At 35.9% G+C, this 12591-nt stretch overlaps 1 protein-coding gene across 5 annotated transcripts in view; it reads right to left on the bottom strand.

Moving 5' to 3' along the window:
* The window catches only part of CACNA2D1 (calcium voltage-gated channel auxiliary subunit alpha2delta 1), an 843568-nt gene that overhangs the window by 561448 nt on the left and 269529 nt on the right, over positions 1 to 12591 (bottom strand). The window lies entirely within an intron of this gene.

Below are 12591 nucleotides of genomic sequence, written 5' to 3'. Positions count from 1 at the left end.
AGAATTTGCACTACATAAATATCAACATTTGGTATTGATAAAAAAAGTCTGTATTTGGGAATAATGTTGTTGAAATACCTATATACCCATATATATGACCATATAATGCAATAACACTATATATATAAAGACCTTCAAGGGCCAAGTGTGCTGAAGAAACAGTACTGACTGTAACTGACCAATGATTTCAATGGAACCAGAAATTCAACTGAAGTAACTCAGAATATGAAACAACTTTTTTAAATAAATACTTGAATAAAAGAACTTATAAGTTAACTTTAATTGCATACAATTATGCTGTACTAATCTAAAGCTCAGTTATACATCTAAACAACTGTACACTGACCCAAGTGGTTTACCAAAAAAGGCAAATTAGAAAAGTAACATGAAAGTATCATATATTCTGAAAACAAAATGAGATGTACATACTTGTGTCTCTGTAAAGAAAATGGTAAGATTAATAGCCGTTTGCAAGTGTTTAATCTAGGCTTCACCATGATTTTCAGCAAGTGCAGGAATCTTTTCCTTACTGAAAAAACAAAATGAGTCTTTCAAAACCACTTGACAGTTTAACGAACACAAATAAAAATTTGAAAAGTTACAGGGAATGAGATAATGTTCTGCAATTTGTTCTCTCCCTCTATGCCAACGGCCTTGTGGGAGCTATTTCCTAACATTAATAATTTTCCTGTCTAAGAAATAAAGAAGGATATAAGCAGATCCACGATTCTTCCTGAAAAAGCATTTATCTAAGACAAAATGGAAGAATTATGATATCTCTACCTATAAATATAAAAGAAGCCACCAGCTTTGAATTGCTGCCTTTTTTTGATGTTATGAAATGAACCCTTTCCTAAGTCACCAAACCCTGAGTTGGTCCAGAACATTTAAGCCAAGTGTAACCCACAGGACATTTATCAGTACACATTTAACAGCCACAGAAAACACTGTGTGCTGCTGCACACCAGGAGAACCTCAAAGTTTACACCAGCATTGTCTGTGATCTCAGACTAGACCACCTGACATGTCCTTTGGGACCTGACAGTGTAAGAGTATTTGAAATTTCCAGAAATTAGAAAATTGAATTTTTCGGACTGATATACGTGAAATTCTAACTTAAGTATCATTACTCAGACATACACAGGTTAAATTCTCCAGTATTTTATGAGCCTATACGTTTAGCACATGTTCAATGATGGACTTTTTGTGTCTGTCCAGGCTATCCTATCCATAGGAATTCCGTCTAAAAAGACATCCTTCAACAACATTCCCTGAGACTTGCAAAATCTGCATGCAGTGTACTCATTCCAGTTTGTATTATGACTGGTTTAAGCAAAATACCAAATATAAATCAAGATACTGACCAACACTGCTATATCTTTGCCAAAACTAATTTTTTTCTGATATCATAACCTTCAGGAAAATGATAGTGTAACTTCACATACTATTTTAAACTCTCTAAGCAACACTCTAAGTGCTAAAGTAAAATTTAAAGAAATATAGGTTAAGATTACATTTTACTTGTGTAAAAGAAGACTATGAGAAATAATTCAGCTCCTTTTTTCTATAAAATTTGAGACCTACAAACACATGCTAATGTAATATCACCTGACACCACTTCCTTGACATCAATGCCAGTTGTCTAAACAGAAAGCACTTCAGAACCGGGGCCTTTAGATCACTGTATGGCAAATCTTCTGGAACTAGGAAGAGGTAAAATTAACACCAACTTAAGTACCAGATAATAAAATTTGAAATGCCTGAAACTTTTCCTAGTATTTCCAAAAGCACCAAAAGTCTTTGTATAACAAAAGTTGATTTAAAAAAAAAAAAAATGGAATGCACACCACAACAACACTTTTAAAAATTACTTCTTTCTTTTCCCTCTAAAAATGGAGATGCTCAAAACTTCGGGTTGAAACAGAGTAAAATGAATGAAGACAAAAGTTTCCAAATTGTTCATTAGTGGAATTCCTTCTGTTAAGACTTGAACTGCTAAGCCTTGCACTCAGTTTTACCATAGCTTTTCAGTAAAGTTCTGGAGTTCAACAAGGTCTGAATGGTCCCCTTCTGGATAAAAAGCACAACATAATGGAACACATTCACTAGAACTATGCTAAGAATCATTACAACAGTCCAATTATACACGAACTAAACTATGAATAAACCACTCATCACACTACTTACAGCCTGTCTAATCCTTTTGGAGATTACTTTCAATGGTAACACAGTTTTTCTTTTTGGGAGGTAGACACAGTGCTGAACACAACAGCTAAATTCTACTTCTCTTTCAATACAAACGCCGCAGCCCTTTCAGTACAAACAGTCCTGGAAAGATTGCCAGCAGCTTCAGGGAGATCTGGAGAAGGTCTTTAAAAACATTATATTTTATCATGCCATTAAACCAGTATTTTCTGTGCCACATGTCAATACATTTCACTTTCCTAATTAAGACGGTATTTTCTGTGCAGACAAATATAACAAGCACCTCCATGTTTAAGTTTCCATGGCTGAAAAAATTATCATTAATGGATGGTGGATCATACATTAACTAAGACATGTAATGTTTAATGATGGTTTCTACAATAGTTTACATAATCTAGTAGACAGTCTCTGCATGACTAAACATAAATAAGGACTCAGGTCTTGGTATATAAAATTTCATTCACACCAAAGAAGTGTTGAATTCCCTCCTCAACCTCAGGAATTATCATGACTAAATTACTCATTCATCCTAGGCTCTCTCTGGAATAATACATTTAATTTTAGATGGCTTTGAATGATCTCAAATCTATTCACTGGTTTTGGTAACATTCTGAGTATTTATGGATATTATTGAAATGGTTATTAAGAGGAAACTGAAATTCCCTTACGATATTTGATCTCCACTGATCAATTTTAATGTATCCTGATTTTGGTCAAAGGTGATAAATGCTTTCTATGCAAACCCAAATATGGATCTATAATTTTACAGAAATAATGAGAAGGGATGGAGAGCACTGAAAGAAAAATGTGTTCCCTAGATACATATACAAAATATACTATAAAGACATTTGGAGAAACAGGCTTACATCTTACTGACAAAAGCCATTACATGGTCTAAGATGAAAGCAAAATGAAACACACAAAAAATATGATTACATTTTTTTAAAAAAATTAAAATTGCAGATCAAGGATTTGGAGAGTTACAGTTTTATTTATATAAGCTATTTTTTTAACACTTTTTTATCAGATGCCTTGGAATCCAGCTCACCAGCATCTTCAAGAAATCAGCCTCCCTGTGTTTCATTATTCCATGTGACTATCTTTGAACTATATCAACACTGCATGGTTCTCTGGTGCATACATTAGGCTTTAGTCATGTTCCCCTTTGATGATTTTGTTGTTTGGCATGTGGATAGATTTGATACTTTATAAATTATTCATTGGATTTGATATCCTTCCCACCTCTGCTGTTTGCATTATGGAGATATAGGACAGGCTATATTTCAAGCAAGAGTAAGGCATGCTTTTCTTTTATTTTCTTTTATTTCTGCACATATGGAGTGGAAATCCTCAGGTTTTTTGATTACAGGTAGAACCAATTCATGCAGGACAGAGACTGTCACAGGGTAAATCCTAAGTGAAAGTATTTGTTAGGAAAGGGAGACCTTGGCTACAACCTCCCATTCTGAATGCATGAGATGATTCCAGAGGCATAGGTGAGTGTCACAAGGGAAACTTTCCTGAAAAGTCCTGCCCTGCTCTACTGGTTAGGTATGTCTATGTAAGGATCAGATAGGCAGAGATGAATTATTAACAGCTTTACATCCCTTTGCATTATTAATACATTTGGGGAAACAGGCTAAAGGTGATAGTAAGACAGGCAAGAAATGCCAATTATCAAATCCCAGACAGCATCATCTTATTTTGACTCAAGCCACATTACCTTTCCATCTCAGAGGGTTACTTGCTAGTTAACCTCAATATAGCATTTACCAGGTGTAACATCCCACCAGGTTAGACAAATAAATATTTGTTAAAGTTGAATTTTACCTTGCTATCTCTCCAATCAACATTCATGTGGATAATCAAAACAATCAAAACCATAGACTATTTAATTCCCTGAGCCAGATTCAGTAAGATCTTCCTCAGATGGAGCAAAGATATCAGCTACAATATATACTTTGCCACTAGTTTAATTTCTTATTTATTTTCATCTTTTAGTGAACTTCTGTGAAAAAACCTGCATCAAGATATGTGATAGCCCAGACTATTTGAGAAATGAGATATTTCTCATCTTATTACTCAGAAAGAAGTCAACTGAATTTCAGGGTAGCAGCAGCAGCACCTTCGTAGAATTCCTCAGCTATTTTTCAGTAAAAGGTGAAAAGTGGCAAGACACAGTAATTAAAAATAAGAAACAGCCACAACTTTAAGAGCCTCTTACATTAATCATCATAAAGTGTTTTCAACTGCTAAGCTTAGTACTCAGGATATTTGTATCATAATGATGCCTTGGATTAACAACTGGTTAGTACCATTCCCCCCAAGTCAGAGATTGTTCCTGACCAACTCTGCATTACAACACCAGATGTTCAGTCAAAACTGAATGCAGCCACTTCTTTATGACTTTACTCCAATAACTGACTGAAAATTGCCAAGACTTCAAGGTATGTTCAGGTAAAATCTATCTAACATAAACAGGTCTGTGCAATGTCCTCTCTAACTTTCATAGCTTCATCATCATACAGAAAAGAGAAGGTAATAATATGAAAGACTTTGCAGAATGTATAACCTAGGTGGTATCAGGTAATTATGTTATGGGCAATACTGTACTCAGTTTTATCCCAAATCAGTTCAGCAAAGATTTTATACGGGAATAGTCCGAACACAAACAAATCTATTAATATTTTCTACCAGTATACCAATATACCAAAATTGATTGGAAGGTGCAACTCGTACTGCAATCTGCAACTTAAAATTAACCTCTTAAATTCCTCTGTGTTATCTTATTTCAGAAGCAAGTATTTCTTCTTCTGCATGTATAAGTTGATTTTCATCCTAAATGTGTTCCTCACATTAGTTTCACCTGCACCTCTTTCCCCCCAAAGAGGGTGGGAGTATCAGACCTTGAGGAGAAGAAGGACAGAAGTAACAGGTGTTTTGCTGAGTTTGTTGTTGTTTCCCTTTTTCTCCCATAACGCAAACTCTGGAGATTTCAAACTGTATAATAAAGACACAGAGATGGCATGAATTTTAGCACAAAGGCATGGTGACCTGCTGGATGCAACTTTTTTAGCTCAGTAGAAATAGTGCATTATCTGTAACTGGGTGGATCTACTTCCATAACTGCAGCATTCAGCACATCAGTTTTGAAAAATGAGCCACAACTGAACTTACATTGTGAGATTTTTCATATCATTGAAGAGGTTGTAGTGAGGTGGGTGTCAGTCTCTTCTCCCAGGTAACAAGTGACAGGACAAAAGGAAATGGCCTGAAGTTGCCCCAGGGAGGTTTAGATTGGATTTATGAAAACTTTCTTTACAGAAAGGGTTGTGAAGCATAGGAACAGGAAGCCCAAGGAAGTGGTAGAGTCACCATCCCTGGAAGTTCAAAAAACACATGGATTGTGGCATTTGAGGACGTGGTTTAGTAGTGAATATGGTAGTGGTGCTGGGTTGACAGACTTGATGATCTTAAAGGTCTTTTCCAACCTGATAATTCTATATTGTATGAGCACGGTTATACTCAAATCATGTAAGCTCATTTCCCTCCCTCCCAGATTTCAAGGGATTAAAAAAAGAAAAAAAAAAAACAAACAAACAAACAAAAAACAAATAAAGAGAAGTTAACAACACTCAAAGAGGTTTATTTCCATACAAAAGGTAGAATTATCCAACTCACACACTAATTGCACTAATTGATAATTTATAAGTTGCATTACTAGGAAAGATTTGGGTTTTACTTTGTTTTTCTACTTTAAAGGTTCCTTTAAATGTTGAGCTGTTAATAGGAACTAACAGCTATAAAATACAAACCTTTTGAAAAAAAGAGTGAAGTTCTCAGTTTTTCAAGGCTTTTGATTCATTTTATATGGATTTTTTAGGCTTTCTAGTCTCTTAGTATCTGCTTCAGTAATTACTTTCTCTGGAGAGTTCAATATCATGGTCAAAACACTATTGCTTGCCATTAATTGTTAACACAAGAGCAGCTGTGCACAGCAAGCCCTTCATTTGGAGAGATACCATTTTATTTTATTAGAAATTGATTTTTGAAGCTCTTCTATTATTAATTTGTCTAAGCAGGGAATGCATTTGTAGCTGAGTGAGACCTGCTTCACTAATATCTGGAAACAGGTTAAGATTTGATTTTTTTTTAATGAAGGGTAAGAGATCATACTAGCTCTTCTCTATCCATTTTCCAATACAAGAGTTTGAAGACTTTAGAGATAAAATTATTTTTCTGGATAATCAGCACTGAAACATTGTTTTCTTTATCTGTGAATTTTTCCATTTAACACCTTGTAAGCTCTAATTACACAGAAATATTGTAGTAAAATACTGGCATAAGCAACACAAAGGGATTTTTCTCTAATTAATTAAAATTCCCATCATATTATACTTACTTATTATGTAGATAAATAAAAAAAGGCTAAATACAAGGCAACTCTACAGTAAAAAAAGGGAAAGAATACAACAGTTCTTTACACTGTACTCTTCAGTACCTACATTAGAAACATCTAGAGAAGACTACCAGAATTACTGATATTGAAACAATTAGTTTAAGTATTAGTTAATGAATGTAAAAGCACACTGAATCTTAAAATATTGCTGCTATGCATATTCCTGGCTTGAATACCTAACCTTCAGGAGATCACTGAAGGAGCTATTTTATCTCTTTATATCTGTTTCTTTTATCTGCAAAATAAGGACAGTGAAGGATTTTATGAGTTTTCAAACCAGAAGTGTTTTGGGAATGAAAATTTAGGCATGTGTTATATGCCATGTAGCAGTACAGCACAAAAAAATTTAGGGGTCTCTGAAAACATAAGGTGTCCTGGAACAAGAATAGAAAAGACTGAAGTACAGAGGAAACAAAACCCCATTGCTATTCACTAGGAAAGGCTGCCAGCATATGTTGTCCCTTCAGTCACACTGTGGGTCTGTCTAAAGGATTCTAATAAAACACAGACTAGTTCTGTTTAATAATACACCTTTAAAGCTGAGGGAGCAGATGAACTTAAGAAAGACATGTATACATGATTAAGGCATGTTCAGATATGCTTAAAGAATTCTTCTCTAATACAGGTAAGGTCAAATAAAGATGACAAGTTTCTGTGTCTAGGTTATGTGGTAAGAGAAGGGTTATGGAGCTGCAGGTTGAACTTCGCTTTCTCCTTTATGAAAAAGCCCCCAAACAAAAAAACTCCATAAATACAACAGAGAAAAATCCCACATCTATGCAGCACTTAGGGAGAGAGGAAAATATATCTTTTGTCAGACATACCATATTGTGAAAGCAAGTTTTCAGCTGAATTTCCCATCAGCCCTTCTAAATCTCCAGATGGAAGTGGGAAGATTGGGAACATCTGGGGACAGGAAAGTATTTCTTTTTCAGTTTTATTTTTGTTATGAATTGCCTCAGCTTTTGGATCTTGATCAAAGGTGGCATATTCCCACCTTCAAGTCACTGCAGACCAAATAGTGTCACACTGAGCCTAGGTTCAGCATTTCCCCACAAAAGATGCTGAATCTCCTCATGCATCATCATGCTACTGTTACGGATATATAAAACTCACTAACTGAAATCTGGAACTATCAGTACTACCAATATTCACATCAGTACTACCCTTTCTAGTATTACCATTGGGAAAATTATTGTTTAGTATACTTTCCTGAGACACTTGAGTCAGTATTGCTGACCAAACATGGCTTTTGCCACACGTTCATCTAAATCAAGAGTGTGTTTTCATTTGAAACCAAATTTTCTTAGTATATTTACTGCTATAACTAGAATATATATCTCATATATATCATATATATCATATTTAACTGCAAATAAATGTATGCTGTATGCAGTCAAAAAAAAAAAATCCCAAAATGCATATTTTACTGAGGATCTCAGTTTTACAAAAAAAAAAAACCAAACAAAAAAAAAAAACCCAAACAAAAGCAAACCAACAACAAACAAACAGAGAAAGAGAGTGCATCTGGTAAAAGGCAAATAAAAGGATTTTTTAAAAATTATTATCAAGGATAGTCTTGCAATGACACCCACAAGTCCCCTCAATATTCCTGGGTCCATACCAGAATCACAGAATATTCTGAGTTGGAAGGGATCCATAAGGACTATTGAGTCCTGCACAGGACACTCCAAGAATCACACCATGTGCCTGAGAGCATTGCCCAAACCCTTCTTCAACTCAGACAGCCTTGGTGCTTTGACCATTTCCTTGGGGAGCCTGTTTCGGTGCTCAACCACCCCCTGGGTGAAAAAGCTTTTCCTAATATCTCATTTAAACCTCCCATGACTCAATTTTATGCCATTTCCTCAAGTCCTTTCACTGGTCACAAGAGTGAGGAGATTGGTACCTGCCCCTTTGCTTCCCCTCACGAGAAAGTTGTAACTGCAATGAGGTCTCCCCTCAGTCTCCTCTTCTCCAGGCTGAACAGACCAAGTGATCTCAAGCACTCCTCATATAACTTCCCCTCCAGACCCTTCACCATCCTTGTGGCCCTACTTTGGACACCCTCTAATGGCTTAATGTCTGGTTTATAGTGTGATGCCCAAAACTGCACACAATATTCAAGGTGAGGCCACCCCAGTGCCAACAAGAGCAGGACAATCCTCTCCCTCGACTGCCTGGCCATGTTTTGCCTGATGTCCTCAGGACATGCTTGTCCCTCCTGGCTGTCAGAGCGCTGCTGACTCACATTCAACTTGTCATCAACCAGGACCCCCAGCTCCCTTTCCACAACAATGCTTTCCAGCATCTCATTCTGCAATCTGGCCATACATCCAGGGTTGCTCCATCCCAGGCCCAGAATATGGCGCTTCCCCTTGTTAAACTTGGTGATTTCCCATCTCTCTAATTTGACAAGGTCTCTCTGCAGGCCCTCTCTGCCCTCGAGTGAGCTGACATTTCTTCCCAAGTTAGTGTCACTGGTATACTTACTAAGTGTTTCTTCGAGTCCAGTTTGCTTAAATGTTCCCTAACCCAATTCTCCTCCACTGAGAACAAGTTGTCCTTGCTCCAGACTTTCCCTTTGATTGTAGAGGCTTGTGATTACTGAGGGCTGGTCTTACAAGTAAGGACTGAGGTAAAGAAGATAATGAATACCTCAGCCTTTTCCATACTTTTGGTCAAAAAGTGCCCTGCACCACAGAGCTGCAAGCCCACATTTTGCAGCAAGTCTATATATTCCTTAGTCCTTCTTTTGCTGCTGATGTTACTGTAGAAGCTCTTCCTGTTGTTATTCATATTTTTCACCAGATTCAACTCCAAGTGGGCTTTGACTTTTCTAACCACGTTTCTATATCCTTGGACAGTGTCTCTATATTCCTTCCAGGTCATCTGTCCTTGTTTGCACCTCTTCCACACTTCCCTTTTAAAGCAAGGATTTTATCAGTATCTTTATCACATGAAGATACAGATTCCTGTCTTGATTCTGATACTACTCCATAAATGATTGTAGGACAATAAAGGATTGTAAAGGACAATGCATTCTTAAAATGCTGAAACCATCTCGTGAATGAAAGACTAATCTGTGATATTTAAAAGTAAGAATGTGCACCCATTATATCCTTCTTAAAAGTTCCATTCACTTTATAAGCTTATTCTCTTGAGATCATTTATTAAAGTTCTGTTTACTTACTCTTGAGTTGTTCAGAGCTCATAGAATAGATAATAGAAATCTCAAAATTGCTCTTGGTATCTTCATATCAAAATGGATGGTTGCCAGTACAGTAACAGAGCTTAGCACTTGTCTTCACTAATATCCTGCCATTGAAACTAATGAAAATTTTGATACTAAGCAACTTGTCTAATATTTAAAAATATTTTATGTAAGACACGCTTTCATAAATAACTTAAAGAAGAAAAAGTGCAGTACGAGTACTCATATTGACTCTCAAAATCAAGCTCATTAAAATACAAACCAAAAGTGGTGAAAAATAATGTTTGAGGCCCATGGAGGAATCTTAAATCTTTGGCTCTTCTCTGTCATGTCTGGTTTGATGTTTGATAATGAGAGTTGAACTGAATAAAATCTAGGGAAAAATAGTTAATAAACAAAATGAAGTAATGCATTAACCTCTAAAGAGACAGTTGACCTCAATGTAGTCTCTAAAGTATCCATTGGGGCATCTTGTAAGTGAAACTTGCCTGGCACTGGTTCTGCCACCACTGCAAATATGAACATATATGTGCATTTATGTGTATATTTTTAAAACTTTGTTGCGCATCTGTATGTTCATCAAACATCTACACAGATATCTTCCTACATCTGTTTTGCCTGCCTAGATTACATACTTTCTTCATCTTGAAAACAGAACAAAGGCAATACCACATAGAATGTGGTTTTCTCATCAGTAAGAAATGACAGAATATTTGCATACAGAATATTTGCTGGACTAATTGCATCATTACAGGAAACCAATACTTTGGTACCATTACTTCCTCTACCCAATGCTGTTAGCTATTTTATTAAAATAGTTTCCTATTCTTATTCCATTGCATCTAACTACTGCTGTATTTAAACCTAATACCATTTACTATAGTGTATAAATAACAAGGTCTGAGGAAAAGAACTGCCAGATATGTCAGCCCAGGTGATAGTCAGAAGGAAGCTGTCTTGCCTTCTTGATAGAGACAAGGGAACTCAAATTTACTAAAGAGACAGATAAAGCACAGCTGAAAAATCTTATCTAATCATGTATGTGATGCTAGAGGAGTGTACAACAGTACAAAATAGAATGTATACAGGAAACAGTGAGATATATATAAATATGAATAAGCCATAATATGTCACACATACTTTCCACCCATGGAGTTGATCACAGAAAGATCCCTTCATGCTGGTGGGTTACTATGGGGACAAGGACAGGCCAAGAGCCTCCTTAGGAGAGACATCTAGCCCATGACTCAAGACAGTGGGATATTACCAAACATAAGTCCACAAAAACTGTGAGCTTAGAGGTATCAAAAAACTTTTTTTTTTTTTTTTAAATAAAGGAGGCAAGACTGGATGGATATGTTTCAGATAATAATGAGCAGACTAATCCATGCATTTTAATTTTGGCTTTTGGTATTTCCAAATTCTTTCACACATATCATCACTAGGAAAATTTCATCAGTTTGAAGAAGGCTTACCTTAGGTCAATATAATAAAGCAATGTTTTAAAATTTATAATATCATTTCCATTATGAAAATGTGAAAAGTATTTAGTATTTCAGTATATGAAACTTGAATTAATTTCCAGAACATTTCTCTGGGTCAAAAACTTAAAAAAAAGAGTTTACAAAAAGAGAAATATAGACAGCATTGCAAAAAGAGCTATTCTAAAAATCTAAACCTCCCCAGGCAGACCCTGAGATTAGCTCAGTTGGTTGGGACATGGTGTTAGCAACTCCAAGGTTGTGGGTTCAATTCCCACACTGGCCATTCACATAAGAGTTGATGATCCTTGTGGGTCCTTTCCCACTGAGAATGTTCAGTATTCACTATGTATCACAATTTGAGCAACCAATGGAAGGGCTGGGAAGCAGCTGCACAAAATAGCACACATATAAATTAAGGCGTATCAGAATGATCTACACTGTGTTTGTGTGTGTGGAATTTAAGAACTGGGGAATTAGCCAGAAATTTATGAAGTCATATTCTGACAGGATTGGACAGCTAAAAAAAAGACTTAAATAATTAGCTGTGGAATAAGCAGGACATGTGAGGATCTGAGTTTTACACTAAATTTGTGTTTAGGTGGAGTATATACAAGCAGCATATTCATCTGAAAAACAGAGAAAATAAGCTTCTCCTATTTTATAGAGGTTCTCTAAGGAAGAATACATGGAGATTCCAAGTCTCCTCTGTTGTGTTGTTGAAAAACTAGAGTAAACAGGTTAGCTAGACATAAGATATATTTTTCAGTATATGAGATAACCTTACACTTGAAAATAATTCCTCAGAGACAGGTAAAGAGATGCATTCAAGAAACACTTATTTTTCAGAACTTGAAAAATATCACATAGTAAGCAGTGGCAAATGCTGACCACAAATACAGCACTAAGAGCCCCCAAAAGCACTGAAACAGAACACTTGGAAAACAAAAGAAATATGAAATTAGCATTTTCAGTATTATTGTTTCTGCAACAAAATCTCACTGTATTTATTTCATCCAGCATGACAAAACAAACAGGATTCGAGTGCTATGAAATATTCTTCATGTAAAATAGCCTGAGGCAATTTCTCTGCCTGTGCTAACAGTTGTGCTAATGATACAATAACAGCTTTAGAATAATCCTCTTCACCCTCAGAAATACAAACAATCTCGTATAAACAGAAGAGAAAGGATCTCAGAATTCTTCCTTAGGCAGTTGTAGGCATGAGTCAA

The sequence above is a fragment of the Myiozetetes cayanensis genome, unplaced genomic scaffold (assembly GCF_022539395.1).
Source record: "Myiozetetes cayanensis isolate MyiCay16 unplaced genomic scaffold, myiCay2020 scf3, whole genome shotgun sequence".
In the NCBI taxonomy this organism is placed as follows: Eukaryota; Metazoa; Chordata; class Aves; order Passeriformes; family Tyrannidae; genus Myiozetetes; species Myiozetetes cayanensis.
Note: the sequence above shows the minus strand (reverse complement) of the source record. Positions and strands in the feature narration are given on the sequence as shown.